This window comes from Alosa alosa, chromosome 18, assembly GCF_017589495.1.
Source record: "Alosa alosa isolate M-15738 ecotype Scorff River chromosome 18, AALO_Geno_1.1, whole genome shotgun sequence".
NCBI lineage: Eukaryota > Metazoa > Chordata > Actinopteri > Clupeiformes > Clupeidae > Alosa > Alosa alosa.
Window position 1 is genome coordinate 16657349 of NC_063206.1, and position 6387 is coordinate 16663735.

General features: G+C 41.5%; 1 long non-coding RNA gene across 1 annotated transcript; it reads left to right on the top strand.

Moving 5' to 3' along the window:
* The first annotated feature begins 491 nt into the window (after window positions 1–491).
* LOC125311157 lies at window positions 492–6052 on the top strand. Its single transcript, XR_007196453.1, has 3 exons — window positions 492–604; window positions 902–984; window positions 5895–6052. It is a non-coding gene; the product is annotated as an uncharacterized LOC125311157 (long non-coding RNA).
* The last annotated feature ends 335 nt before the right edge of the window (window positions 6053–6387 follow it).

Sequence of the window (6387 nt, forward strand, 5' to 3'; positions counted from 1 at the left end):
CCATGTGCACTGCAACAGTGTATGTGCACCCAATTACCTTGAGAGTTATCAGTGCTTTTTGGCGCCTGAATGTGAGGGTCTGAATGCGCAAGTCATTCTGAGCATACCTACATTTTTGAGAATGCCCATGTGTGCTTTAGTGATTCTGTAGTGACATATAGCTCAAATGTCTTCCAAAAGAAATGCCCTTGAATTTGCTCTCTAATGGACACAAACAGAACAGGCCGGCATGCAAAAGCAAAGCTAATCTACATGTACCATTCCATTAAAAAACAAACAACACAAAACGAACACATACTGTATGCAAGGCGACACATTTCCTTTTTGCCATGTCAAGGGGGGAGCGAAAGAAAAGTGATTTAAGAGGAGAGAGGCAGTGTGTGTGGAGAGTCTAAAGGTCAGGACTTCTAAATGGAGAAAGCTGGAGGGCACGTTCAGCGTGGCATTTCTGCAGCCAGACCTGCCACAGCAAGGGACGCCTCGGGGCAGCTGTCGCCGCCTGGCATGGCAGCACTCCTCGGCTGCTAATGGATCGGGGCCGGTACATTCATTACACCGCGCCACTTGGTGCCGAACGGCAGATGAAGAGAGGGAGGGAGAACAGGTAAAAGAGAGATGGCAAGAGGAAGGGTAAGAAAGAGACAGAGAGGCAGAGTAAGAGAGAGGGAGAAGAAAAAAGGGAGGAAGGTTGGGGCACAGGGGAGGGGAAATAGTTTGAGTAAAGAGCAAGAAGGGAGGGGGGAGAGAAAGAGTGAAAAGCGTTAAAAAATTTACTCTAAAGAAACCCAGAGAGGTTTAGTGAATTACTAAGCCTCTTGAAATCACACTTTTACATTTCACACCTTCACGGGATGTTTCTCTCCCTCTCCTTCTCTGATGCTCCACTTTGTCTCTCCCTCAGGCCTTCCTTAGCTGCATCTTGAGGCACACAATGTGTGGACAGGCTGTGAAGAGCAAGCAGTGACAGAGGCCAAAAATAGCCAGGTAATGTCCCTTACTTGGATTTGGTCTATTGTGTGAAGTCATACTTGTCATGTGTAGTCTCTAGCCTACACACTACAGTATATGCAACATATCTGTCAGTGTCATATATTTACTGTGACAAATACATCTTGTTTCACTAAGAGATTCAATCTGAGGTGTATTGTCTCACCATCATGTCAAGTTACATTGCCCTGTGAAATTATAACCATAGGCTACCCCTAATAGGCTAACCATAGGCTACCAGCCAACTAGTTGAGAAATAGACAAATTAATACTTTAAAGCAGGAGATTGACACATTACCCAACTATTTTACTTTGTCAAAGTATAAACATACAGTTTGGTTACAATGTACAGTATGCATCATTTTCTGGAGATGAAAATGGATGACTTTACTAGCATTAGCATCAGTGTGTTGACTGGGGTTATTCCCTAGAAAATACAGACATTTTATGACACCATGATAAAGTGAAATAAAAAGAATAAGCCTAAGCATACACCATAGAAACATACATTTTTGACAGGATCACTATATTTAAGTCCAGACAGGAAAAAACATATTCTATAGAGGCCAAGGGTAGTCTCAGTTTTTGGGGAGGATTTTCCACTGTCAGCTTCTCATGTAAATCAGCTGCCAGTCATCAGCCCTTCTTGCCAGAGGAGTTGAGCAACCTTAGCCTGAAATCTGTCATTTAGCCTTAACAAGAGATCCTTTCTGTTGTTATCTGTATCGATTAGATGATAACCCATGTGTCTGGCTGACTGACAGCAGGTCTCAGGTAAGGTTTCACGAAGGGTATTTCACTCTCACTCAGCTCCAGTAGATGTAATACTATTGCAACTTTATGCAACGAGTCGCAATTGGTGCCACAAAACTCACACTGTTGAATACTATTGTGATAAGTGATTCCCGGGTGAATATGTATGCATTTTCCAAAAGTGAAAGATCAAAGTCACCGCACACTGATCACTATTTTAAAGTTGTTTTATTTGGAGCTTTTTTTCCACCTTCTTACAGTAACTTAATTCTAGGATAACACACAATTTAACACTGGTCTACGGGAAGATGAATTTTCAAGCATGAAAATCCAGACCCAAATCCGAAAGATTAAGGGTCTGGCACTGAGTAATAAAAATGACCAAGGGCGTAGGTTTGGTCTGAGCTTTGGTGGGGACACTACTAAAGCCCCCTCCAGCCACTATAGATATATAAAATGATTAAAATGTGCTACTGTCCAACTACTATCCATGATTAAAATATGCTACTGTCCAACTTGATCTAACTACACTGTGTAGCCTATATCTGATTTTAATATGTAGGCTACAGATATGCAGCCTATATTTAACATTTATTTTCTATTTGGTCTGTTATGAAATCATGCCCATTTAAGCACAGCTCAGTTTTAAGAAACTTAAATACATGCATGCTTAGCATTTTGTGAAAAGAAATCATTAAGGCTACATTGACAAACTCTTAACCGTGAGCTGCCTGTATATTCTCTGATTCTAACATTTACAGATATCTAGGTGATGTAAGCACAGCTCAGTTTTGTTTATGTTGAATTTTGCTATAATTTATTTCAAAACCGGATTACTCTGGAACAGCTAACTATACACCGGAATGCATTACACCTTTGTGTTCTGTAAGGTCTGCTGTTTATTCTGATATATGGTTTGTCATGTGTTGCGTGAAGAGTGTGTAGGCCTACGATATTCCACCGAGACGAATGGATGTGGAGAACGGCGCAGAGAATAATTATTAAATCTCTTGAAGTTATTTTTCTCGCGAACTGTTTATCACAGCAAACAGTGGCTAGCTAGCACCGTTTAAAAGCTGAGAAAAGGCTCTTTCATGTGACACGTGTGATGAGTAGCCTACTTCTCGAGGAGTTCAACAGAGAAGAATGGGTGAATTTGGACGCACTTCATGCTTGTAGTGAAGTAAAGCTGAAGCGCTGCATGCTGCAGCTCACTGGTAGTTATTATAGGTAACTTCAAATCAGCGCGATTTACCCTTATAGGCTACTGCACATTACAAGATCTGTACGAGATGATCCGCAGCACTTAAGTGAGAAATGATTCAACTCTTTGTGTAGCGCATGTGAGCGCTTTTTTCCCCCATTTCAACCTGAATATTGGTGGGGACATTTCAGTCGTAATTTGACATTGGTGTGGACACGTCCTTCGGTCCCCACGCAAATCTACGCCCCTGAAAATGACCCAACTCGAGGAGCGGCACCAAGCATGCATTTCAAAAACATCACAGAACGTAATTGGATAACACTACGACCAATGTTTACTGACTGATTCCGGACTTTGACACAACTGGATAACACTACGACCAATGTTTACCGACTGATTCCGGACTTCGACGTTGCAGCGCTGTCGTCATCTGTTTAGCTCGCCTCTGGCCCGCCTATATCAGATATGCCGATGTGATTGGTACAGCTCGGCTATAAGGGCATGGGTAATGAGCCTCATTACTGAATGCCAGAGCGACTCGCTGAGCAAATTCAAATTGTGCTCTCGCGAGAACTCTGGATTTCCAGGGTACCATATGAAAAACACTATATATGAAAAACACAAAAACACCTCAGACTGTGTATAACAATAGATCAGGAAAAAATACCCGAGTTATATTGCACATGTGAAGGGTGAGTAGATTTTGTATGGAAGAATTATAAATGAGCCTATTGTGAACGATAACTGGACAGTAGATGAAGATAGCCTTAACTGTTTTTGTCCACACTCACCAATATATTCTAGATATTCTAGAAAACAGTTGGTCCTGAAGACTAATGGATATTTTTTGTTTGCTTACCTTCGAACATAGCCTTGTGCTTGTTGATGCTGTTCACATTTCACTGCGGGGCCTACCGCTGTCACAGCCATGCCAGGTTCCCCAGTAGCCACACCCAGTTCCCCAGTAGCCACACCCAGTTCCCTAGTAGCCACACCCAGTCACTCACCTTTAGACTCAACTAATCCCTCAGCCACGCCCATCAATCAGTCCCTCACAGTTCATGTCTCCCATTCACTTTCCCCTGATTACTGAATTCCCTTCATCTGTTTCTCTGGTTTCAAGCTCTATTTTTACCCCACTTCCCCAGTACTCTGTATCTGGTCTCATCAGTATGACACAAGAACTTTGTGCTCCTGACTTCCCACGTTTACATAGGGATGGGCAGAACGAGGCTTTGTGAAACAATGAAACGTTCGAAGCAATTGCGCCGGAATTGTGTCGAGGCTTCGAAATAATCCGACACACGTAACTCCATGGTGATCACATTTTGACCGTGAAACACAACTGCTCCAGATGAAGAATATAGCCTAAATAGCCAACATGGAACGCAAGATTACGTTCATAGCTAAGTGGTTCAGTGGTTAACATACTTGCATTCGGCCGGTGTTCAACTCCCTGCTGGTGCTTAAAAAGTTCAGACTAGTATATGCCTTCAGTAACTAGAACATTTTTATATCTGCCAGTTAAAGATGTTTTGTTATTTCAGTTTCATAGTACATTATCCTTTGGAATATGCTGGAGAGGAAAATGCTACAATGGTTTTAAAATGTAGGCTATGCTTATGGCCCAGCATTTTTTTTGGGAACATGTTGTAGGGAAATACAGGATACATGAATGAAGCAGGTTAGACTAATCAGGTTCAACATGGGAAAAATAAACAACACATTTTTTGTATGTCAACATCATTTTTTATTTAGGAATAACAGTTGTTCTGCCGTCTTGGCATTTAATCTGTTTCTTGTTTTTGAATAAACCTCCCCAGCCTAGGAAAAAAATCTTTCACAAGGCACACTTGTTGCTGGCATGCACAAATATTTGTTTGCCATCACACTTAGGTTTGGATAAACCACTCTCCTCTCCTGCCAGTATTTCAAAGGGTCACTAGACTATATCTATCTAAACTATGGCTCACTGTCTGTCTCTAGCGTGTCAATTAATCTATATCACTAACCTATCAATCACAAGAATGCACTATCAATTGCTATTTGTCGCTATATCTCTCAAAATCTCTCTCCTCACAAAAAAACACAGATAGGATGTGTTTGAATGACTTTTAAGCATTCTGGGACTTTGTAATTTAGATCAAACAGGTGTTTACTCGGGTAATTGGCTCGCGCGGTAAGTGTGCCACCTGTCCAAACCAAATTGAAACACCACGAAGCCTCACTTAGCCATGGTCACGTGACATGGGCGTTTTGAACCACACTTCGAAACACTTTTCGAAACACTTGCGTTTTGGAAGCTCGACACTGTTTCGAAACGTCAGCTTCGAACGTCACATCGTTTACACCAGTTTTTGCCGGAAACTCCAGTTAAGTTTATTCATCTGTTTGGACTACCTTTTGACTTGAACTCTTTAGTGAATCTTCTGTGCTTTGGACCTTTTGCTGGATTTCCGTTAACATTGTATCTCCTGTGTGTTTGCTAAGCCTTGGGCCTGCAACTTCCTTGTTTAACTTTGCATCATTAAATCTGAAAATCTTGAACTGTATTCTCTGTCTGAGTCGGTGTGTCCTGACACCCGCAAGCCTTTATCCACCCTAAACACTTAGAAAGTTGTGTTTTCTGTTTCTGAAACAGGTTAAAATAAGCTTCCTGAAGCCGTGTCAGGTATCTCTCATCTACATCACGTTCCCCTAAGCACATCAACACAATTTTTTTCCACTGTATCCTACTTGCGAAATTATGTATAAACGACTAACTAGTTGGTAATAACCATAGCAACCAGCTGCTGTATTTCGTCACATGGCACTTCACAGGTCGGAAAGATCCACTTTTTGAACCCTAGCAAGGGAGAAGGGTTGGTTTTCTGGGCCTCGTGTAATTTTACTTGGAGACCCCTGTCTTATACCATAACCTTTTTATAGATTTTTTTCAAATGTCTCACAGATTTGCACAGTGCAGGAGAACAGCTGTTTTAGGATATGACTACACGCCTGCCATGCGCTGCATGGATGATCTTATGAGGAACAGACAGATGCCAGATGTAACTGTAACCTCCCCCAAATGTACTGGCCACACTGGCTGAATTGATGCACATGGCTGAAAGCGGGTAAACATGGAGAACAGGAACTTTTCATTTGTCAGACTGTAATCCATATGGCCATCAATAATAAAAAAAAAAAAGAAATAAAAAAAGTGTGTGGGCATGTATGTGTGTGTCTGTGTGGTCTTGGGGTTGGCTGCATTCAGTTGTTGTACTTGTACTTAAAAAGACACAAAATCTTCTCAACAAACCTTTGAACATTGCACAAGGAAGACAAATGTGTCACTTTGCCCACCCAGAAGGAGCATAATTTAAAAGTAAATGTGAAAATGTGTAAATAATTCTTGCTGAATCAAAATTACTTGAAGTTTAAAACCTCACCACAAATACGATGGT